Here is an 18,569-nt window from a genome sequence, read left to right as displayed (position 1 = left end):
TTAATAAGGAGTCGTTAATGTCTGAAAACCGTAAATGCTCATCTAAGGCCATTAATTGTTTACCTATACAGAATAAAATATAGTTAGCTAATTACACAAATTCTAAATGGCTATACTTCAAGTATCAAACAACAGTCGCAGTACTTTTATTGTTGCAACAAAATCGTTGAAAACTATTCATGTATTTTTTATTTGTTTATTACTGCTATTTATTTTTAACAGGATGTAAAGACTTAATATGTAAGGTAATTCCTTGGACAAATAAATAAAGAATAAATAAATGTAGCTTACTCAATTAAATTAATAAATTCCAATATATTAATTTTAATGACTAATCAATTTGGAGTCCTGTTTTAGAAAAAATTGTTGCATTATATACGACGACAAATACTGGTACAGTGGTCTAAAATTACGAATGCAACAATATTTCGTTTTGAACTATTTTTACCATGTTTCATGTTTATGTCGGTAATAGCTATACTTATATACCATGAGAGGAAAGACTAGTATTCTCTCCCGAAGATGATCAATCAAAGTATCAATAATACTTTACTGCACTTGGATTTCCAAAATTGTTATACAAGGTGCTCAAAAACTGGCGCACCAACTCAGTGGTACGTTATTGAGAAGCAAGTGCAGATTACGGGAAAAATGTTGAAAAAATTCCTAAAGTCATATTTTAAAAAATATGGAGCTACAAACTTATTGTGTTAACTTCTTTAGTTTTCATAATTTTTTTATGTTTTTATGTTTCATACCAGGTAATCGTTCCGTAACAAAACGATGAATAATTATTTTTAAATTTACTATCACATTTTAGCAGTTTTTTTAATTTAAAAAAATTAAAATTCATCAAAAAAATCACAATGTGTAGATGTGCCAACACTGGGAATTATTTCCTAGGAAACCGTTTCAAAAATAATTTATTTTTATTGTTGATCAAATTCTGTTGCGATCACGACTATTAGACAACGTTGCCACATATCATTTGCCTAAAATTAGTTATTTATCAATAACTTTAATACAAAGAATTTTTTTACTATTTTTACCATTATATGTAACCACTTCTCTACCACACACCATTGAGTTGGTGCGCCAGTTTTTGAGCACGCTGTTTATAACTGCAGAAATTTTTACAGATATCGCTGTAACTAACCCTTGCTGCTCTTCTAAAACCACTGAAATAATGAAAAACAAAATACATTTTCTATAACTATAATGTTTCAGTCGATAAGTCGTTGTTTCAAAGTTGTTTACTTTCTATAATACTTCCACGTAAGTAGAAATGAAAGTCGTTAAACTAATACAGTTTTTACACAAAGACGATTATTTAAATCATAGGAATGGAATAAATGTAGACTTTAATGTGGTCTATCTAAATGTGCAAAAGCAGGTCTTGTCATTAACAATAAGCTTTAAAGAAGAAATTTTGAAACAACAGCAGACACTAGTCGGGAGTCTAATTACACTAGTTTACAAAAAAATTGTTTCTTTTACTAAGAAATAATTTATACTAACTTTGCTTTCTGCTTACTCACTGCTATGTCACATTTGTCTATAAGGTCTAGTTTTTCCATTATATTCACTAAAAGTATTGAAAATTTGTTTTTGGTGTCTAGTTTGACATTCGTTGTTTCTGCGAAAAAAATATTGTTAAACTTTTTATTTGCTGTAAAATATCGTCAAGTGAGTGTGGATTAGCCTAAACAACTTTTGTTTTATTTGTGGTAAAATTGTCTTAAGAAAAATTAAGAAGCTTAAGTGATGAACATGGTGAATGTTTCAATCAAGATTTAAAGTTTTATGAAGAGAGTTATTAACGTTATTGGGATAAAAATATGTTATTCGTTTCCTATTAGTCTACATAATGATACACTGACACTGGTTGTACAAATGAAGAAGAATTTTTGATGTTATTTCTGTATTATGAGTATTTAAAAAACTTGAGGTCCAATTTTTTTTTATTTCAGAATCAGACATTGGGTTAATAATTATTCTACCGATACACATTGGTTTTATCTACTGGTAAAAAAAATGTTGCAAACTAGTATTATTATTGTCCCTTGAGGAAAGGTAATAAGAGTTGTGCAAAATTAATAACAAAATTGTTGTTTTTTTAATGAACATTGGTTTATTTGCGTGCAACAAAACATTAATTTCATATAAAAAAAGAAAGTATGTTCAGGTAGAGTGGAATTTCTTATGATCTAATACCTACCCACAAAACGATAATAAAAACCAAACATGCTATTTCAACGCAGGGTTAAAATCCATGTTAACTAACCGCTGTTAAATGGATAATAAAAAACGGTTTAACAAAATCATTTAAGTTCAAATAAAATTTCATCGTATGAAATAACATTTTTAAAATTCCTTTTCTAATTTGTTAAGGTGGTACTCTACCTAATTATTATACTACTCTAATTATTATTATTATTATTATTATTATTATTATTATTATTATTATTATTAACATATGTTTACATTGTACGAGCACCCTATATACCAGAAAATAATAATGCAGGAATTTTGTATCCATGGTTAATAGTTGATTTTACGAACTCTCTATGACACCCTGTAAAAGAAAGAAACACGACTGCAGTATAAATAGATAAAATATAAAACTAAAGTTAGGTCCCAGTTGTTATCAAATCTAGGAATTACTTTGTGTAACCTAAAAAACTTAATAATTCTTACAATAACTAGACTAAAAAATTGTAAAAAACAAACACTTTCATTCATCGTTTCCAAATTAAAATAGGTAATACGGTAATTACAGGGAAAATTAAGTATTTAAGAAAAAATTTAAAGCTAATTGGTCAATATTTCACGTTCGTTTCAATCAAATCATTATTTCCGAAGATTGTACAAAACTAGAGCATATGAGACTAATGCACGCATGACCTAAAATAAAACTTATAGTAAATTAGCACAAACTAAATCGTTCATACCGCAACAAACATTCCATAACCTATACAAATCCCAGCCAAAAAATATTTTTGGTACAATTTGTTAGAAACATTAAAAGCACTTTAATGTTGCCAAGATTCCAATAATACCAGGAAGCTCCAGTCCAAGTCAAAAAAATATAACTACTTTAAAATCATTAAAAACGTAATGATAATGTTAATTTCATTGCCAGTGACAAATTCAACATTGCGAGGACTCAGAATTTTTTAGCTTCGTTTCGTTAAAAAAGCCTCATAACAAGGCCTTCCTTTACAGCATATAAAAAAATTGGAGTTGCCAAACTTTTTGTAAATTTTTTATTAATTTTTGAACATTTAAGAATTTTTTAAAAAATCGCAGAAAACACAGTCTTAGAATGACCATGCGTCGTTTAGATTCCATGTGGCAATGACCTTTATTTTTGTAGGAGAACATTATAAGACCTTCCTCTACAGCATATAAAAAAATTGGAGTTGCCAAACTTTTTGTAAATTTTTTATTAATTTTTGAACATTTAAGAATTTTTTTAAAAATCGCAGAAAACACAGTCTTAGAATGACCATGCATCGTTTAGATTCCATGTGGCAATGACCTTTATTTTTGGAGGAGAACATTATAAGACCTTCCTCTACAGCATATAAAAAAATTGGAGTTGCCAAACTTTTTGTTATTTTTTTATTAATTTTTGAGCACACCTACGTGTATAACCATCTTTATCACCTGTTTCTGTTGTTATCATGCTGTTTCTTTGTTTCTTAAAAACTATTGCAGAATATGATTATGCAGAAATATTGAATAGTCTTTAGAATTAAATATTTTTAAAAGAAACACTTATCGTTGTCATTAAGGTCTGGAAACTTCAGTTAGCGGTCTCCAGTCAATAGTTTAATAGCAATGTATAGGCAGTATCTGCAGTGCAAGGTTTTGAAGAAAAACATCAGATTTCAAACGTGCAAAAGTTTAATTTTTAGAGAAAAACATTAACCAAATATTGTTTATATTATTTCACGTTCATTTACGAATATTGAACAAAACCAAAGCATATGAACATGAAGTTCGTTCAAAAAAATGTAGCTGCTCTAAAATCAAACAAAAACATTATGATGTCATGAATTATTATTATTATTATTATTATTATTATTAAGCCTTTACCTGTTCAGATTAGCGACAACCCTTTGCGACTTGCACTTGTGCTAGTTGTGCGCTCCACCTTGCGTGAAAAATCGTTTTTCTCAAAACGAACCAAACCATTTTCAAAGTGAGGTCCAGGCCAAAACTCCCACACAAAATTGTGCCTACAAAGCGCACTTTTGATGCCATAGGGGATCGGACGAAAATCCGAAAACCGAAAAGAGTTCCGCTCATCAGAATTCCGCCTCCGGCGGAATTGACCCCACCGATACCAGCGACGCCCAAGCCAACCACATCGGAACCGGAAATGGTGGATTCCAAAGACCAGTTCCAATCGCCTCCGGCGAAGAAGATGGCTAGGACACCACCTCCAAGCCCAGGTAAGTCGAAGATAAGGATCAAAAATAGATTTGATCCATTGCAGGTGGAAGAAATGGAAACCGGAACACCCGGAGCAGAAGAACAGTCCACCGGTTACTCCCAGAACACCACGGAGAGAAAAAGCCCCCCAGAAAGACCCCCACCGCCGATTGTCATTCACGGCAAAGCGAAAGACCATGCAGCACTTCTTCAGTTCTGCAAGAAACAAGCTGGTGAAAATTTCACCATCAAGTACACCCGGGAGAGGACAATCATCTCCACAAAAACGAAGAAAGAATACAATTCCATCAAGGAGAAGATGGAACAAGACGAACTGGAGTACCACACGTACACCACCAGGGAGGAGAAAACCCACGCGCTCGTGCTCCACGGCCGGGACAAAGGGCCTGAAATTCCTGAACTCGTGGCTGAGATGAAGGAGAAGGGTGTTGATCTCATCAACATGTATGAGATGAAAAACACCCAAAGGCCCCTGTTCCTCGTCATCACGGGGAAATACGAGACGCTGAACAGCATCTCCAAGAAATGCCCGGCACTAAGCCACATCCGTGTGAGCTTCCACCGGTATGTCAAGAAAACGCGCATCACGCAGTGCCACAGATGCCAAGAATGGGGCCATGCGACAAGCAACTGTCGCGTGAAACCAAAATGCCTGAAATGTGCCGAGGGACATTGGACAAGAGATTGCGAAATCGGCGAAGACGCCACACCAAAATGTGCGAACTGCGGAGGCCCCCACACCGCAAACAATCTCAATTGCCCCGTCTATCAAAAGCGGGTGCAATACATCAACGAGAGAGTCGCACATGAAGACGACAAAGCGGGCCGCAAACCCACCCGCTACATTCCAGCCCCGGCCCCCAAAACCAACGCCTGGACGAGGGCCCCCACGATGCAACCGCAGCCTGTGCCCCCCACGGCTGCATCACACTGGCCAGCGCTGAGCCAGCGCTACCCCCATCACTCTCGGGAGCCCCCGAGAGCACCACAGCCCCAGGTGCCCCCCAAACCCCAGGGAACGATGACAACGGCCGAGACCCTCGCGCAGCTCTCACAGGCGTGCAAAAGGTTAGATCAGTTAGTTGACTTATCTAAAATGCTCAAGGCGGTAGTTGATCTCACCACCCTGCTGGAAGGGTGCACAGATCCTACCTCCAAATTTATGACAGTTTTCGAATTCACCCAAAACCTCCACACTTATGGATTTTAAAGCCATTTGTGTAATTTGGAATGCTAATAGTGTCAAAAAAAAAATTGACGAATTAATTGCTTTTTTACATTCTAACAACGTAGACATTTTGGCCATCAGCGAAACAAAATTAACACCTAACGATAGATTTTATATTCAAAATTACAACATAATAAGGCAAGACCGAGTAGACGGTACTAATGCGGCGGGTGGCGTCGCGATTTTAGTCAAAAAAGGTATTTCGTTTTCAAAATTAACGTTACCGCGAACCACAATAGAAGCCGTCGGAATTAAATTAACTAATCAAATTCATTTTATTGCAAACCGCCCGTGTTATAACATTTCACAACGCGATTTAGAAAACCTAAATAATATCGGTAATAAAGTAATTATAGCTGGGGATTTCAATGCGACTCACAATACCTGGGGATGCCATCGAAATAATGCAAGCGGAAATACCATATATAATCTTAGCATTAGTAGCAATATCATCATAAACCACCCGCGGTCACCTACTCACTTTCCCTCCAATAATTCCACCCCGACAGTAATAGACTTAATCCTTACGAAGAATTTCTTGTTGGAAAACGACCCTCAGTCTCTTTCACAACTAAATTCCGACCATAATCCGGTAATTTTCGAAATTTCTAATCTCCCTAAAGATAATGATAACTGACAAATAACTTCCTTTAAAAATACCAACTGGCATAACTTTCGTAAAGATTTAGATAATGAAATCCAAATTAATCATAATATTTTAACCACCGAACAATTAGAACACGAAATAAATAAGTTTACAAAATCAATTCAAAAAATTAGGAAAAAACATTCAACCACGCGAATAGTCACTTCCTTAAGAAAAGACAAAATACCGGATAACATTGTTAATATAATTAAAACTCGTAATCGCGTCAAGAAACGATTGCAAGTCACCGGTGACATTACACTCAAACCCCAAATTTCGGCATTAAATAGTCAAATAAAGAATCTAATACGCGAACATAAAAATAACGTTTGGCAAACAAAATTAGCTTCACTTAACCCTAACGATAATTCACTTTGGAAAATGACAAAATTATTGAAACGTAAATCTTATGATGAAACGACGGAACAAAAGGCGGAGACACTGGCGGCACAATACGAATCAGTACATAGAGCAGATCAAAATTTCAATAACGAACAAAATGATATTAAAAGGCAAGTTGAAGAATTCATAAATCAAAATCGCGAGCAGATAAATTCACAACAATATCTATCACGAATTGTAACAAACCCAACCGAAATTGCAGAAATAATTAAAAAATTCCCCAATAACAAAGCCCCGGGGCTAGACGAAATAGAAAATAAAGTAATTAAAAATTTCTCACGTAAAGCTTTAGTACAATTGACAAATTTAGTTAATGCAATGTTCAAATTAAATCATCATCCCCAATCATTTAAAATCGCAAAAGTAGTACCCATTTTCAAACCAGGTAAAAACGCGCAATTACCGAGTAGTTACAGACCGATTAGTTTACTTTCTTGTATCTCCAAAATTTTCGAAAAGGTAATTCATTTTAGACTCAGCAAAATTCTTCAGAAAAATAAAACAATTAATAATTGCCAGTTTGGATTTAGACCGAAACACAATACCACACAACAACTTGCCAGAATCGTTAATGATATTCAGATTAATTACAATAAAGATAAAGTTACCACAATGGCTTTACTTGATATTGAAAAAGCATTTGACCGCGTTTGGATCGACGGTCTAATATACAAAATGATCCATTACAAAATTCCGAAAAGCTTAATCTTATTAATCCATTCATATTTAACAAATCGGGAACTCCTAGTACAATTAAAAAATACCCAATCGACGAGGAAATTAATTGGAGCGGGGGTCCCGCAAGGTTCAGTACTAGGTCCAACTCTTTTTAATATTTTTATAAATGACATACCAATATTCGCGAAAACAAATACGGCGCTTTACGCAGACGACACGGCAATATACGCGAGCTACTTTTCGGCCCAGATAGCGAGCAAGCAAATTCAAATTCATATTAATTTATTGGAGAAATTTTATGACAAGTGGAAAATCAAAATCAACGCGGAAAAAACTCAACAAATAATATTTACACGAAAATTTACCGACCATAAAATTTGGGATAAATTACGGGTATACGATAACAAAATTACAGACGAACCGCACGTTAAATATCTCGGGACGTACATTGACACACGTTTAAATTTTTTCAAAAACACTAAATACTTAATTAGTAGAGCCTCCGCCGCCCTTAAAAACATGTACTCGCTTATGAATAGAAACAGTAAACTCACGCCACAAAATAAAGTGTTAATGTACAAAACCATATTTCGACCAATTTTGACATACGCCGCCCCCGTATGGTGTCACCTCTCGGACACTGCCTTCAAACCGCTGGAAGTTTTTCAAAATAAATGTTTAAGATTAGCTTTGGATGAAAGTCGCTATGCTAGAATTGTCGATCTGCAGGAAAGATCGGCGACCACTAGCCTACGCATATTTGTTAATAAACTTAGTAACAATTTTTATAGTCATCAATTAAATTTCAATAAATTAACTCGTAGAATCACTAAATTTAGAAGTTACAACACGCCCTTCAGGCTAAAACATAAATTATCGTATCAACATTTGAGCATCTACGATAAATAAACTTCCAGCAGGGCCTCAGACCCCTTAGACAGATCCATGGAATTTTATTCTCGTGTGATCTGTCAAAGTCTAACTGAAATGAATCAGCCACCAATCCTGTTGATTTAACGTCGGAAATCAAGGATCGACCTCTAGTTCGCTATGTGGTCCACGAATTTCCAAACGCACTTTTTTGTATATTTGTAAATATTTTTGTAAATAAGTAGGTTAAGTTAAATTAGTTAAAATGTCACAAAATAAATATTTTCAAAAAGTACAAAACTACAGGACTGGGGAGACCTCTGGTCCACAGTCGCGCGCTTCGGTGCATAGCTTAAGTTAACTTAGGTAGGACGCGTAATTTATGGCTCGGCGGGGTCAACAGAAAAAGGGTTTTTGTACTTCTTTCCCTTAGATTAATGATAATTTTGTTATGCATGTTAGTTATAAGAAAATTCCATACTGTATTAATTAGTGTAAGGCGCCTTCAGCGCACCAATAATTGTTTGCACTACAGGTTAAGCACGACTGTGCATGAACCTGTAAATTATAATTTGTAAATTAGGTTAAGATTTCTGTGTTTGTAGGACTTCTGATCCTTTGTAATTGTTGTAATTTGAATAAACTATGTTGAATTGAATTGAATTGAGTTCTCGTCTGATCACTGAAGTTAAGCAGCGTCGGGCGCGGTTAGTACTTGGATGGGTGACCGCTTGGGAACACCGCGTGCCGTTGCCTCCTTTTTTGTTTTATAACGCTTTAAATAAAATTTTAGGACAGTTAATGTCCTTTGAGGACGAGAAAACGTTCAGGCAACGTCCATACCACGCTGAATACACCAGTTCTCGTCTGATCACTGAAGTTAAGCAGCGTCGGGCGCGGTTAGTACTTGGATGGGTGACCGCTTGGGAACACCGCGTGCCGTTGCCTCCTTTTTTGTTTTATAACGCTTTAAATAAAATTTTAGGACAGTTAATTTACTCTGAGGACGAGAAAACGTTCAGGCAACGTCCATACCACGCTGAATACACCAGTTCTCGTCTGATCACTGAAGTTAAGCAGCGTCGGGCGCGGTTAGTACTTGGATGGGTGACCGCTTGGGAACACCGCGTGCCGTAGCCTCCTTTTTTGTTTTATAACGCTTTAAATAAAATTTTAGGACAGTTAATGTCCTTTGAGAACGAGAAAACGTTCAGGCAACGTCCATACCACGCTGAATACACCAGTTCTCGTCTGATCACTGAAGTTAAGCAGCGTCGGGCGCGGTTAGTACTTGGATGGGTGACCGCTTGGGAACACCGCGTGCCGTTGCCTCCTTTTTTGTTTTATAACGCTTTAAATAAAATTTTAGGACAGTTAATGTCCTTTGAGAACGAGAAAACGTTCAGGCAACGTCCATACCACGCTGAATACACCAGTTCTCGTCTGATCACTGAAGTTAAGCAGCGTCGGGCGCGGTTAGTACTTGGATGGGTGACCGCTTGGGAACACCGCGTGCCGTTGCCTCCTTTTTTGTTTTATAACGCTTTAAATAAAATTTTAGGACAGTTAATTTACTCTGAGGACGAGAAAACGTTCAGGCAACGTCCATACCACGCTGAATACACCAGTTCTCGTCTGATCACTGAAGTTAAGCAGCGTCGGGCGCGGTTAGTACTTGGATGGGTGACCGCTTGAGAACACCGCGTGCCGTTGCCTCCTTTTTTGTTTTATAACGCTTTAAATAAAATTTTAGGACAGTTAATCTACTCTGAGGACGAGAAAACGTTCAAGCAACGTCCATACCACGCTGAATACACCAGTTCTCGTCTGATCACTGAAGTTAAGCAGCGTCGGGCGCGGTTAGTACTTGGATGGGTGACCGCTTGGGAACACCGCGTGCCGTTGCCTCCTTTTTTGTTTTATAACGCTTTAAATAAAATTTTAGGACAGTTAATTTACTCTGAGGACGAGAAAACGTTCAGGCAACGTCCATACCACGCTGAATACACCAGTTCTCGTCTGATCACTGAAGTTAAGCAGCGTCGGGCGCGGTTAGTACTTGGATGGGTGACCGCTTGGGAACACCGCGTGCCGTTGCCTCCTTTTTTGTTTTATAACGCTTTAAATAAAATTTTAGGACAGTTAATCTACTCTGAGGACGAGAAAACGTTCAAGCAACGTCCATACCACGCTGAATACACCAGTTCTCGTCTGATCACTGAAGTTAAGCAGCGTCGGGCGCGGTTAGTACTTGGATGGGTGACCGCGTGCCGTTGCCTCCTTTTTTGTTTTATAACGCTTTAAATAAAATTTTAGGATAGTTAATTTACTCTGAGGACGAGAAAACGTTCAGGCAACGTCCATACCACGCTGAATACACCAGTTCTCGTCTGATCACTGAAGTTAAGCAGCGTCGGGCGCGGTTAGTACTTGGATGGGTGACCGCTTGGGAACACCGCGTGCCGTTGCCTCCTTTTTTGTTTTATAACGCTTTAAATAAAATTTTAGGACAGTTAATCTACTCTGAGGACGAGAAAACGTTCAAGCAACGTCCATACCACGCTGAATACACCAGTTCTCGTCTGATCACTGAAGTTAAGCAGCGTCGGGCGCGGTTAGTACTTGGATGGGTGACCGCTTGGGAACACCGCGTGCCGTTGCCTCCTTTTTTGTTTTATAACGCTTTAAATAAAATTTTAGGACAGTTAATTTACTCTGAGGACGAGAAAACGTTCAGGCAACGTCCATACCACGCTGAATACACCAGTTCTCGTCTGATCACTGAAGTTAAGCAGCGTCGGGCGCGGTTAGTACTTGGATGGGTGACCGCTTGGGAACACCGCGTGCCGTTGCCTCCTTTTTTGTTTTATAACGCTTTAAATAAAATTTTAGGACAGTTAATGTCCTTTGAGAACGAGAAAACGTTCAGGCAACGTCCATACCACGCTGAATACACCAGTTCTCGTCTGATCACTGAAGTTAAGCAGCGTCGGGCGCGGTTAGTACTTGGATGGGTGACCGCTTGGGAACACCGCGTGCCGTTGCCTCCTTTTTTGTTTTATAACGCTTTAAATAAAATTTTAGGACAGTTAATTTACTCTGAGGACGAGAAAACGTTCAGGCAACGTCCATACCACGCTGAATACACCAGTTCTCGTCTGATCACTGAAGTTAAGCAGCGTCGGGCGCGGTTAGTACTTGGATGGGTGACCGCTTGGGAACACCGCGTGCCGTTGCCTCCTTTTTTGTTTTATAACGCTTTAAATAAAATTTTAGGACAGTTAATCTACTCTGAGGACGAGAAAACGTTCAAGCAACGTCCATACCACGCTGAATACACCAGTTCTCGTCTGATCACTGAAGTTAAGCAGCGTCGGGCGCGGTTAGTACTTGGATGGGTGACCGCGTGCCGTTGCCTCCTTTTTTGTTTTATAACGCTTTAAATAAAATTTTAGGATAGTTAATTTACTCTGAGGACGAGAAAACGTTCAGGCAACGTCCATACCACGCTGAATACACCAGTTCTCGTCTGATCACTGAAGTTAAGCAGCGTCGGGCGCGGTTAGTACTTGGATGGGTGACCGCTTGGGAACACCGCGTGCCGTTGCCTCCTTTTTTGTTTTATAACGCTTTAAATAAAATTTTAGGACAGTTAATCTACTCTGAGGACGAGAAAACGTTCAGGCAACGTCCATACCACGCTGAATACACCAGTTCTCGTCTGATCACTGAAGTTAAGCAGCGTCGGGCGCGGTTAGTACTTGGATGGGTGACCGCTTGGGAACACCGCGTGCCGTTGCCTCCTTTTTTGTTTTATAACGCTTTAAATAAAATTTTAGGATAGTTAATTTACTCTGAGGACGAGAAAACGTTCAGGCAACGTCCATACCACGCTGAATACACCAGTTCTCGTCTGATCACTGAAGTTAAGCAGCGTCGGGCGCGGTTAGTACTTGGATGGGTGACCGCTTGGGAACACCGCGTGCCGTTGCCTCCTTTTTTGTTTTATAACGCTTTAAATAAAATTTTAGGACAGTTAATGTCCTTTGAGAACGAGAAAACGTTCAGGCAACGTCCATACCACGCTGAATACACCAGTTCTCGTCTGATCACTGAAGTTAAGCAGCGTCGGGCGCGGTTAGTACTTGGATGGGTGACCGCTTGGGAACACCGCGTGCCGTTGCCTCCTTTTTTGTTTTATAACGCTTTAAATAAAATTTTAGGACAGTTAATCTACTCTGAGGACGAGAAAACGTTCAAGCAACGTCCATACCACGCTGAATACACCAGTTCTCGTCTGATCACTGAAGTTAAGCAGCGTCGGGCGCGGTTAGTACTTGGATGGGTGACCGCTTGGGAACACCGCGTGCCGTTGCCTCCTTTTTTGTTTTATAACGTCTTAAATAAAATTTTAGGACAGTTAATTTACTCTGAGGACGAGAAAACGTTCAGGCAACGTCCATACCACGCTGAATACACCAGTTCTCGTCTGATCACTGAAGTTAAGCAGCGTCGGGCGCGGTTAGTACTTGGATGGGTGACCGCTTGGGAACACCGCGTGCCGTTGCCTCCTTTTTTGTTTTATAACGCTTTAAATAAAATTTTAGGACAGTTAATTTACTCTGAGGACGAGAAAACGTTCAGGCAACGTCCATACCACGCTGAATACACCAGTTCTCGTCTGATCACTGAAGTTAAGCAGCGTCGGGCGCGGTTAGTACTTGGATGGGTGACCGCTTGGGAACACCGCGTGCCGTTGCCTCCTTTTTTGTTTTATAACGCTTTAAATAAAATTTTAGGACAGTTAATTTACTCTGAGGACGAGAAAACGTTCAGGCAACGTCCATACCACGCTGAATACACCAGTTCTCGTCTGATCACTGAAGTTAAGCAGCGTCGGGCGCGGTTAGTACTTGGATGGGTGACCGCGTGCCGTTGCCTCCTTTTTTGTTTTATAACGCTTTAAATAAAATTTTAGGATAGTTAATTTACTCTGAGGACGAGAAAACGTTCAGGCAACGTCCATACCACGCTGAATACACCAGTTCTCGTCTGATCACTGAAGTTAAGCAGCGTCGGGCGCGGTTAGTACTTGGATGGGTGACCGCTTGGGAACACCGCGTGCCGTTGCCTCCTTTTTTGTTTTATAACGCTTTAAATAAAATTTTAGGACAGTTAATTTACTCTGAGGACGAGAAAACGTTCAGGCAACGTCCATACCACGCTGAATACACCAGTTCTCGTCTGATCACTGAAGTTAAGCAGCGTCGGGCGCGGTTAGTACTTGGATGGGTGACCGCTTGGGAACACCGCGTGCCGTTGCCTCCTTTTTTGTTTTATAACGCTTTAAATAAAATTTTAGGACAGTTAATTTACTCTGAGGACGAGAAAACGTTCAGGCAACGTCCATACCACGCTGAATACACCAGTTCTCGTCTGATCACTGAAGTTAAGCAGCGTCGGGCGCGGTTAGTACTTGGATGGGTGACCGCTTGGGAACACCGCGTGCCGTTGCCTCCTTTTTTGTTTTATAACGCTTTAAATAAAATTTTAGGACAGTTAATTTACTCTGAGGACGAGAAAACGTTCAGGCAACGTCCATACCACGCTGAATACACCAGTTCTCGTCTGATCACTGAAGTTAAGCAGCGTCGGGCGCGGTTAGTACTTGGATGGGTGACCGCTTGGGAACACCGCGTGCCGTTGCCTCCTTTTTTGTTTTATAACGCTTTAAATAAAATTTTAGGACAGTTAATTTACTCTGAGGACGAGAAAACGTTCAGGCAACGTCCATACCACGCTGAATACACCAGTTCTCGTCTGATCACTGAAGTTAAGCAGCGTCGGGCGCGGTTAGTACTTGGATGGGTGACCGCTTGGGAACACCGCGTGCCGTTGCCTCCTTTTTTGTTTTATAACGCTTTAAATAAAATTTTAGGACAGTTAATCTACTCTGAGGACGAGAAAACGTTCAAGCAACGTCCATACCACGCTGAATACACCAGTTCTCGTCTGATCACTGAAGTTAAGCAGCGTCGGGCGCGGTTAGTACTTGGATGGGTGACCGCGTGCCGTTGCCTCCTTTTTTGTTTTATAACGCTTTAAATAAAATTTTAGGATAGTTAATTTACTCTGAGGACGAGAAAACGTTCAGGCAACGTCCATACCACGCTGAATACACCAGTTCTCGTCTGATCACTGAAGTTAAGCAGCGTCGGGCGCGGTTAGTACTTGGATGGGTGACCGCTTGGGAACACCGCGTGCCGTTGCCTCCTTTTTTGTTTTATAACGCTTTAAATAAAATTTTAGGACAGTTAATGTCCTTTGAGAACGAGAAAACGTTCAGGCAACGTCCATACCACGCTGAATACACCAGTTCTCGTCTGATCACTGAAGTTAAGCAGCGTCGGGCGCGGTTAGTACTTGGATGGGTGACCGCTTGGGAACACCGCGTGCCGTTGCCTCCTTTTTTGTTTTATAACGCTTTAAATAAAATTTTAGGACAGTTAATTTACTCTGAGGACGAGAAAACGTTCAGGCAACGTCCATACCACGCTGAATACACCAGTTCTCGTCTGATCACTGAAGTTAAGCAGCGTCGGGCGCGGTTAGTACTTGGATGGGTGACCGCTTGGGAACACCGCGTGCCGTTGCCTCCTTTTTTGTTTTATAACGCTTTAAATAAAATTTTAGGACAGTTAATCTACTCTGAGGACGAGAAAACGTTCAAGCAACGTCCATACCACGCTGAATACACCAGTTCTCGTCTGATCACTGAAGTTAAGCAGCGTCGGGCGCGGTTAGTACTTGGATGGGTGACCGCGTGCCGTTGCCTCCTTTTTTGTTTTATAACGCTTTAAATAAAATTTTAGGATAGTTAATTTACTCTGAGGACGAGAAAACGTTCAGGCAACGTCCATACCACGCTGAATACACCAGTTCTCGTCTGATCACTGAAGTTAAGCAGCGTCGGGCGCGGTTAGTACTTGGATGGGTGACCGCTTGGGAACACCGCGTGCCGTTGCCTCCTTTTTTGTTTTATAACGCTTTAAATAAAATTTTAGGACAGTTAATCTACTCTGAGGACGAGAAAACGTTCAGGCAACGTCCATACCACGCTGAATACACCAGTTCTCGTCTGATCACTGAAGTTAAGCAGCGTCGGGCGCGGTTAGTACTTGGATGGGTGACCGCTTGGGAACACCGCGTGCCGTTGCCTCCTTTTTTGTTTTATAACGCTTTAAATAAAATTTTAGGACAGTTAATCTACTCTGAGGACGAGAAAACGTTCAAGCAACGTCCATACCACGCTGAATACACCAGTTCTCGTCTGATCACTGAAGTTAAGCAGCGTCGGGCGCGGTTAGTACTTGGATGGGTGACCGCTTGGGAACACCGCGTGCCCGTTGCCTCCTTTCTTGTTTTATAACGCTTTAAATAAAATTTTAGGACAGTTAATCTACTCTGAGGACGAGAAAACGTTCAGGCAACGTCCATACCACGCTGAATACACCAGTTCTCGTCTGATCACTGAAGTTAAGCAGCGTCGGGCGCGGTTAGTACTTGGATGGGTGACCGCTTGGGAACACCGCGTGCCGTTGCCTCCTTTTTTGTTTTATAACGCTTTAAATAAAATTTTAGGACAGTTAATCTACTCTGAGGACGAGAAAACGTTCAAGCAACGTCCATACCACGCTGAATACACCAGTTCTCGTCTGATCACTGAAGTTAAGCAGCGTCGGGCGCGGTTAGTACTTGGATGGGTGACCGCGTGCCGTTGCCTCCTTTTTTGTTTTATAACGCTTTAAATAAAATTTTAGGATAGTTAATTTACTCTGAGGACGAGAAAACGTTCAGGCAACGTCCATACCACGCTGAATACACCAGTTCTCGTCTGATCACTGAAGTTAAGCAGCGTCGGGCGCGGTTAGTACTTGGATGGGTGACCGCTTGGGAACACCGCGTGCCGTTGCCTCCTTTTTTGTTTTATAACGCTTTAAATAAAATTTTAGGACAGTTAATCTACTCTGAGGACGAGAAAACGTTCAGGCAACGTCCATACCACGCTGAATACACCAGTTCTCGTCTGATCACTGAAGTTAAGCAGCGTCGGGCGCGGTTAGTACTTGGATGGGTGACCGCTTGGGAACACCGCGTGCCGTTGCCTCCTTTTTTGTTTTATAACGCTTTAAATAAAATTTTAGGACAGTTAATCTACTCTGAGGACGAGAAAACGTTCAAGCAACGTCCATACCACGCTGAATACACCAGTTCTCGTCTGATCACTGAAGTTAAGCAGCGTCGGGCGCGGTTAGTACTTGGATGGGTGACCGCTTGGGAACACCGCGTGCCCGTTGCCTCCTTTCTTGTTTTATAACGCTTTAAATAAAATTTTAGGACAGTTAATCTACTCTGAGGACGAGAAAACGTTCAGGCAACGTCCATACCACGCTGAATGAAGTTAAGCAGCGTCGGGCGCGGTTAGTACTTGGATGGGTGACCGCTTGGGAACACCGCGTGCCGTTGCCTCCTTTTTTGTTTTATAACGCTTTAAATAAAATTTTAGGACAGTTAATCTACTCTGAGGACGAGAAAACGTTCAGGCAACGTCCATACCACGCTGAATACACCAGTTCTCGTCTGATCACTGAAGTTAAGCAGCGTCGGGCGCGGTTAGTACTTGGATGGGTGACCGCTTGGGAACACCGCGTGCCGTTGCCTCCTTTTTTGTTTTATAACGCTTTAAATAAAATTTTAGGACAGTTAATGTCCTTTGAGAACGAGAAAACGTTCAGGCAACGTCCATACCACGCTGAATACACCAGTTCTCGTCTGATCACTGAAGTTAAGCAGCGTCGGGCGCGGTTAGTACTTGGATGGGTGACCGCTTGGGAACACCGCGTGCCGTTGCCTCCTTTTTTGTTTTATAACGCTTTAAATAAAATTTTAGGACAGTTAATCTACTCTGAGGACGAGAAAACGTTCAAGCAACGTCCATACCACGCTGAATACACCAGTTCTCGTCTGATCACTGAAGTTAAGCAGCGTCGGGCGCGGTTAGTACTTGGATGGGTGACCGCTTGGGAACACCGCGTGCCGTTGCCTCCTTTTTTGTTTTATAACGTCTTAAATAAAATTTTAGGACAGTTAATTTACTCTGAGGACGAGAAAACGTTCAGGCAACGTCCATACCACGCTGAATACACCAGTTCTCGTCTGATCACTGAAGTTAAGCAGCGTCGGGCGCGGTTAGTACTTGGATGGGTGACCGCTTGGGAACACCGCGTGCCCGTTGCCTCCTTTCTTGTTATATAACGCTTTAAATAAAATTTTAGGACAGTTAATCTACTCTGAGGACGAGAAAACGTTCAGGCAACGTCCATACCACGCTGAATACACCAGTTCTCGTCTGATCACTGAAGTTAAGCAGCGTCGGGCGCGGTTAGTACTTGGATGGGTGACCGCTTGGGAACACCGCGTGCCGTTGCCTCCTTTTTTGTTTTATAACGCTTTAAATAAAATTTTAGGACAGTTAATCTACTCTGAGGAGGAGAAAACGTTCAAGCAACGTCCATACCACGCTGAATACACCAGTTCTCGTCTGATCACTGAAGTTAAGCAGCGTCGGGCGCGGTTAGTACTTGGATGGGTGACCGCTTGGGAACACCGCGTGCCCGTTGCCTCCTTTCTTGTTTTATAACGCTTTAAATAAAATTTTAGGACAGTTAATCTACTCTGAGGACGAGAAAACGTTCAGGCAACGTCCATACCACGCTGAATACACCAGTTCTCGTCTGATCACTGAAGTTAAGCAGCGTCGGGCGCGGTTAGTACTTGGATGGGTGACCGCTTGGGAACACCGCGTGCCCGTTGCCTCCTTTCTTGTTTTATAACGCTTTAAATAAAATTTTAGGACAGTTAATCTACTCTGAGGACGAGAAAACGTTCAGGCAACGTCCATACCACGCTGAATACACCAGTTCTCGTCTGATCACTGAAGTTAAGCAGCGTCGGGCGCGGTTAGTACTTGGATGGGTGACCGCTTGGGAACACCGCGTGCCGTTGCCTCCTTTTTTGTTTTATAACGCTTTAAATAAAATTTTAGGACAGTTAATCTACTCTGAGGACGAGAAAACGTTCAAGCAACGTCCATACCACGCTGAATACACCAGTTCTCGTCTGATCACTGAAGTTAAGCAGCGTCGGGCGCGGTTAGTACTTGGATGGGTGACCGCGTGCCGTTGCCTCCTTTTTTGTTTTATAACGCTTTAAATAAAATTTTAG

General features: G+C 40.7%; 42 non-coding genes and 8 pseudogenes across 42 annotated transcripts; all 50 read left to right on the top strand.

The window, feature by feature from the left end:
• Positions 1 to 9,114: 9,114 nt before the first annotated feature.
• Positions 9,115 to 9,233, top strand: LOC135266076 (5S ribosomal RNA). The gene has a single exon (XR_010334013.1). It is a non-coding gene; the product is annotated as a 5S ribosomal RNA (ribosomal RNA).
• A 73-nt stretch (positions 9,234 to 9,306) lies between these two features.
• On the top strand, positions 9,307 to 9,425 carry LOC135266078 (5S ribosomal RNA). Its single transcript, XR_010334015.1, has one exon. It is a non-coding gene; the product is annotated as a 5S ribosomal RNA (ribosomal RNA).
• Positions 9,426 to 9,498: 73 nt separating this feature from the next.
• Positions 9,499 to 9,617, top strand: LOC135266075 (5S ribosomal RNA). The gene has a single exon (XR_010334012.1). It is a non-coding gene; the product is annotated as a 5S ribosomal RNA (ribosomal RNA).
• Positions 9,618 to 9,690: 73 nt separating this feature from the next.
• On the top strand, positions 9,691 to 9,809 carry LOC135266074 (5S ribosomal RNA). Its single transcript, XR_010334011.1, has one exon. It is a non-coding gene; the product is annotated as a 5S ribosomal RNA (ribosomal RNA).
• Positions 9,810 to 9,882: 73 nt separating this feature from the next.
• On the top strand, positions 9,883 to 10,001 carry LOC135266077 (5S ribosomal RNA). The gene has a single exon (XR_010334014.1). It is a non-coding gene; the product is annotated as a 5S ribosomal RNA (ribosomal RNA).
• Positions 10,002 to 10,074: 73 nt separating this feature from the next.
• LOC135266109 (5S ribosomal RNA) lies at positions 10,075 to 10,193 on the top strand. Its single transcript, XR_010334046.1, has one exon. It is a non-coding gene; the product is annotated as a 5S ribosomal RNA (ribosomal RNA).
• A 73-nt stretch (positions 10,194 to 10,266) lies between these two features.
• Positions 10,267 to 10,385, top strand: LOC135266073 (5S ribosomal RNA). Its single transcript, XR_010334010.1, has one exon. It is a non-coding gene; the product is annotated as a 5S ribosomal RNA (ribosomal RNA).
• A 73-nt stretch (positions 10,386 to 10,458) lies between these two features.
• Positions 10,459 to 10,564, top strand: LOC135266176 (5S ribosomal RNA; annotated as a pseudogene).
• Positions 10,565 to 10,637: 73 nt separating this feature from the next.
• LOC135266072 (5S ribosomal RNA) lies at positions 10,638 to 10,756 on the top strand. Its single transcript, XR_010334009.1, has one exon. It is a non-coding gene; the product is annotated as a 5S ribosomal RNA (ribosomal RNA).
• A 73-nt stretch (positions 10,757 to 10,829) lies between these two features.
• LOC135266108 (5S ribosomal RNA) lies at positions 10,830 to 10,948 on the top strand. Its single transcript, XR_010334045.1, has one exon. It is a non-coding gene; the product is annotated as a 5S ribosomal RNA (ribosomal RNA).
• Positions 10,949 to 11,021: 73 nt separating this feature from the next.
• Positions 11,022 to 11,140, top strand: LOC135266070 (5S ribosomal RNA). Its single transcript, XR_010334007.1, has one exon. It is a non-coding gene; the product is annotated as a 5S ribosomal RNA (ribosomal RNA).
• A 73-nt stretch (positions 11,141 to 11,213) lies between these two features.
• LOC135266069 (5S ribosomal RNA) lies at positions 11,214 to 11,332 on the top strand. Its single transcript, XR_010334006.1, has one exon. It is a non-coding gene; the product is annotated as a 5S ribosomal RNA (ribosomal RNA).
• A 73-nt stretch (positions 11,333 to 11,405) lies between these two features.
• Positions 11,406 to 11,524, top strand: LOC135266068 (5S ribosomal RNA). Its single transcript, XR_010334005.1, has one exon. It is a non-coding gene; the product is annotated as a 5S ribosomal RNA (ribosomal RNA).
• A 73-nt stretch (positions 11,525 to 11,597) lies between these two features.
• Positions 11,598 to 11,703, top strand: LOC135266175 (5S ribosomal RNA; annotated as a pseudogene).
• Positions 11,704 to 11,776: 73 nt separating this feature from the next.
• LOC135266067 (5S ribosomal RNA) lies at positions 11,777 to 11,895 on the top strand. The gene has a single exon (XR_010334004.1). It is a non-coding gene; the product is annotated as a 5S ribosomal RNA (ribosomal RNA).
• A 73-nt stretch (positions 11,896 to 11,968) lies between these two features.
• Positions 11,969 to 12,087, top strand: LOC135266066 (5S ribosomal RNA). The gene has a single exon (XR_010334003.1). It is a non-coding gene; the product is annotated as a 5S ribosomal RNA (ribosomal RNA).
• A 73-nt stretch (positions 12,088 to 12,160) lies between these two features.
• LOC135266065 (5S ribosomal RNA) lies at positions 12,161 to 12,279 on the top strand. The gene has a single exon (XR_010334002.1). It is a non-coding gene; the product is annotated as a 5S ribosomal RNA (ribosomal RNA).
• A 73-nt stretch (positions 12,280 to 12,352) lies between these two features.
• LOC135266064 (5S ribosomal RNA) lies at positions 12,353 to 12,471 on the top strand. The gene has a single exon (XR_010334001.1). It is a non-coding gene; the product is annotated as a 5S ribosomal RNA (ribosomal RNA).
• Positions 12,472 to 12,544: 73 nt separating this feature from the next.
• Positions 12,545 to 12,663, top strand: LOC135266107 (5S ribosomal RNA). The gene has a single exon (XR_010334044.1). It is a non-coding gene; the product is annotated as a 5S ribosomal RNA (ribosomal RNA).
• A 73-nt stretch (positions 12,664 to 12,736) lies between these two features.
• LOC135266063 (5S ribosomal RNA) lies at positions 12,737 to 12,855 on the top strand. The gene has a single exon (XR_010334000.1). It is a non-coding gene; the product is annotated as a 5S ribosomal RNA (ribosomal RNA).
• A 73-nt stretch (positions 12,856 to 12,928) lies between these two features.
• LOC135266062 (5S ribosomal RNA) lies at positions 12,929 to 13,047 on the top strand. Its single transcript, XR_010333999.1, has one exon. It is a non-coding gene; the product is annotated as a 5S ribosomal RNA (ribosomal RNA).
• Positions 13,048 to 13,120: 73 nt separating this feature from the next.
• Positions 13,121 to 13,226, top strand: LOC135266157 (5S ribosomal RNA; annotated as a pseudogene).
• A 73-nt stretch (positions 13,227 to 13,299) lies between these two features.
• LOC135266061 (5S ribosomal RNA) lies at positions 13,300 to 13,418 on the top strand. Its single transcript, XR_010333998.1, has one exon. It is a non-coding gene; the product is annotated as a 5S ribosomal RNA (ribosomal RNA).
• A 73-nt stretch (positions 13,419 to 13,491) lies between these two features.
• On the top strand, positions 13,492 to 13,610 carry LOC135266059 (5S ribosomal RNA). The gene has a single exon (XR_010333996.1). It is a non-coding gene; the product is annotated as a 5S ribosomal RNA (ribosomal RNA).
• Positions 13,611 to 13,683: 73 nt separating this feature from the next.
• On the top strand, positions 13,684 to 13,802 carry LOC135266058 (5S ribosomal RNA). The gene has a single exon (XR_010333995.1). It is a non-coding gene; the product is annotated as a 5S ribosomal RNA (ribosomal RNA).
• Positions 13,803 to 13,875: 73 nt separating this feature from the next.
• LOC135266057 (5S ribosomal RNA) lies at positions 13,876 to 13,994 on the top strand. Its single transcript, XR_010333994.1, has one exon. It is a non-coding gene; the product is annotated as a 5S ribosomal RNA (ribosomal RNA).
• Positions 13,995 to 14,067: 73 nt separating this feature from the next.
• On the top strand, positions 14,068 to 14,186 carry LOC135266056 (5S ribosomal RNA). Its single transcript, XR_010333993.1, has one exon. It is a non-coding gene; the product is annotated as a 5S ribosomal RNA (ribosomal RNA).
• A 73-nt stretch (positions 14,187 to 14,259) lies between these two features.
• Positions 14,260 to 14,365, top strand: LOC135266174 (5S ribosomal RNA; annotated as a pseudogene).
• Positions 14,366 to 14,438: 73 nt separating this feature from the next.
• On the top strand, positions 14,439 to 14,557 carry LOC135266055 (5S ribosomal RNA). The gene has a single exon (XR_010333992.1). It is a non-coding gene; the product is annotated as a 5S ribosomal RNA (ribosomal RNA).
• A 73-nt stretch (positions 14,558 to 14,630) lies between these two features.
• On the top strand, positions 14,631 to 14,749 carry LOC135266054 (5S ribosomal RNA). The gene has a single exon (XR_010333991.1). It is a non-coding gene; the product is annotated as a 5S ribosomal RNA (ribosomal RNA).
• A 73-nt stretch (positions 14,750 to 14,822) lies between these two features.
• LOC135266053 (5S ribosomal RNA) lies at positions 14,823 to 14,941 on the top strand. Its single transcript, XR_010333990.1, has one exon. It is a non-coding gene; the product is annotated as a 5S ribosomal RNA (ribosomal RNA).
• Positions 14,942 to 15,014: 73 nt separating this feature from the next.
• On the top strand, positions 15,015 to 15,120 carry LOC135266173 (5S ribosomal RNA; annotated as a pseudogene).
• Positions 15,121 to 15,193: 73 nt separating this feature from the next.
• On the top strand, positions 15,194 to 15,312 carry LOC135266052 (5S ribosomal RNA). The gene has a single exon (XR_010333989.1). It is a non-coding gene; the product is annotated as a 5S ribosomal RNA (ribosomal RNA).
• Positions 15,313 to 15,385: 73 nt separating this feature from the next.
• LOC135266051 (5S ribosomal RNA) lies at positions 15,386 to 15,504 on the top strand. Its single transcript, XR_010333988.1, has one exon. It is a non-coding gene; the product is annotated as a 5S ribosomal RNA (ribosomal RNA).
• Positions 15,505 to 15,577: 73 nt separating this feature from the next.
• Positions 15,578 to 15,697, top strand: LOC135266151 (5S ribosomal RNA). Its single transcript, XR_010334088.1, has one exon. It is a non-coding gene; the product is annotated as a 5S ribosomal RNA (ribosomal RNA).
• A 73-nt stretch (positions 15,698 to 15,770) lies between these two features.
• LOC135266050 (5S ribosomal RNA) lies at positions 15,771 to 15,889 on the top strand. The gene has a single exon (XR_010333987.1). It is a non-coding gene; the product is annotated as a 5S ribosomal RNA (ribosomal RNA).
• A 73-nt stretch (positions 15,890 to 15,962) lies between these two features.
• LOC135266172 (5S ribosomal RNA) lies at positions 15,963 to 16,068 on the top strand (annotated as a pseudogene).
• A 73-nt stretch (positions 16,069 to 16,141) lies between these two features.
• LOC135266048 (5S ribosomal RNA) lies at positions 16,142 to 16,260 on the top strand. Its single transcript, XR_010333985.1, has one exon. It is a non-coding gene; the product is annotated as a 5S ribosomal RNA (ribosomal RNA).
• A 73-nt stretch (positions 16,261 to 16,333) lies between these two features.
• Positions 16,334 to 16,452, top strand: LOC135266047 (5S ribosomal RNA). The gene has a single exon (XR_010333984.1). It is a non-coding gene; the product is annotated as a 5S ribosomal RNA (ribosomal RNA).
• A 73-nt stretch (positions 16,453 to 16,525) lies between these two features.
• Positions 16,526 to 16,645, top strand: LOC135266150 (5S ribosomal RNA). Its single transcript, XR_010334087.1, has one exon. It is a non-coding gene; the product is annotated as a 5S ribosomal RNA (ribosomal RNA).
• A 73-nt stretch (positions 16,646 to 16,718) lies between these two features.
• On the top strand, positions 16,719 to 16,814 carry LOC135266177 (5S ribosomal RNA; annotated as a pseudogene).
• A 73-nt stretch (positions 16,815 to 16,887) lies between these two features.
• On the top strand, positions 16,888 to 17,006 carry LOC135266046 (5S ribosomal RNA). Its single transcript, XR_010333983.1, has one exon. It is a non-coding gene; the product is annotated as a 5S ribosomal RNA (ribosomal RNA).
• A 73-nt stretch (positions 17,007 to 17,079) lies between these two features.
• On the top strand, positions 17,080 to 17,198 carry LOC135266045 (5S ribosomal RNA). Its single transcript, XR_010333982.1, has one exon. It is a non-coding gene; the product is annotated as a 5S ribosomal RNA (ribosomal RNA).
• Positions 17,199 to 17,271: 73 nt separating this feature from the next.
• LOC135266106 (5S ribosomal RNA) lies at positions 17,272 to 17,390 on the top strand. Its single transcript, XR_010334043.1, has one exon. It is a non-coding gene; the product is annotated as a 5S ribosomal RNA (ribosomal RNA).
• Positions 17,391 to 17,463: 73 nt separating this feature from the next.
• On the top strand, positions 17,464 to 17,583 carry LOC135266137 (5S ribosomal RNA). Its single transcript, XR_010334074.1, has one exon. It is a non-coding gene; the product is annotated as a 5S ribosomal RNA (ribosomal RNA).
• Positions 17,584 to 17,656: 73 nt separating this feature from the next.
• On the top strand, positions 17,657 to 17,775 carry LOC135266044 (5S ribosomal RNA). The gene has a single exon (XR_010333981.1). It is a non-coding gene; the product is annotated as a 5S ribosomal RNA (ribosomal RNA).
• Positions 17,776 to 17,848: 73 nt separating this feature from the next.
• LOC135266148 (5S ribosomal RNA) lies at positions 17,849 to 17,968 on the top strand. Its single transcript, XR_010334085.1, has one exon. It is a non-coding gene; the product is annotated as a 5S ribosomal RNA (ribosomal RNA).
• Positions 17,969 to 18,041: 73 nt separating this feature from the next.
• On the top strand, positions 18,042 to 18,161 carry LOC135266136 (5S ribosomal RNA). Its single transcript, XR_010334073.1, has one exon. It is a non-coding gene; the product is annotated as a 5S ribosomal RNA (ribosomal RNA).
• Positions 18,162 to 18,234: 73 nt separating this feature from the next.
• Positions 18,235 to 18,353, top strand: LOC135266043 (5S ribosomal RNA). Its single transcript, XR_010333980.1, has one exon. It is a non-coding gene; the product is annotated as a 5S ribosomal RNA (ribosomal RNA).
• A 73-nt stretch (positions 18,354 to 18,426) lies between these two features.
• Positions 18,427 to 18,532, top strand: LOC135266170 (5S ribosomal RNA; annotated as a pseudogene).
• The last annotated feature ends 37 nt before the right edge of the window (positions 18,533 to 18,569 follow it).

This window comes from Tribolium castaneum, chromosome 4, assembly GCF_031307605.1.
Source record: "Tribolium castaneum strain GA2 chromosome 4, icTriCast1.1, whole genome shotgun sequence".
In the NCBI taxonomy this organism is placed as follows: Eukaryota; Metazoa; Arthropoda; class Insecta; order Coleoptera; family Tenebrionidae; genus Tribolium; species Tribolium castaneum.
Note: the sequence above shows the minus strand (reverse complement) of the source record. Positions and strands in the feature narration are given on the sequence as shown.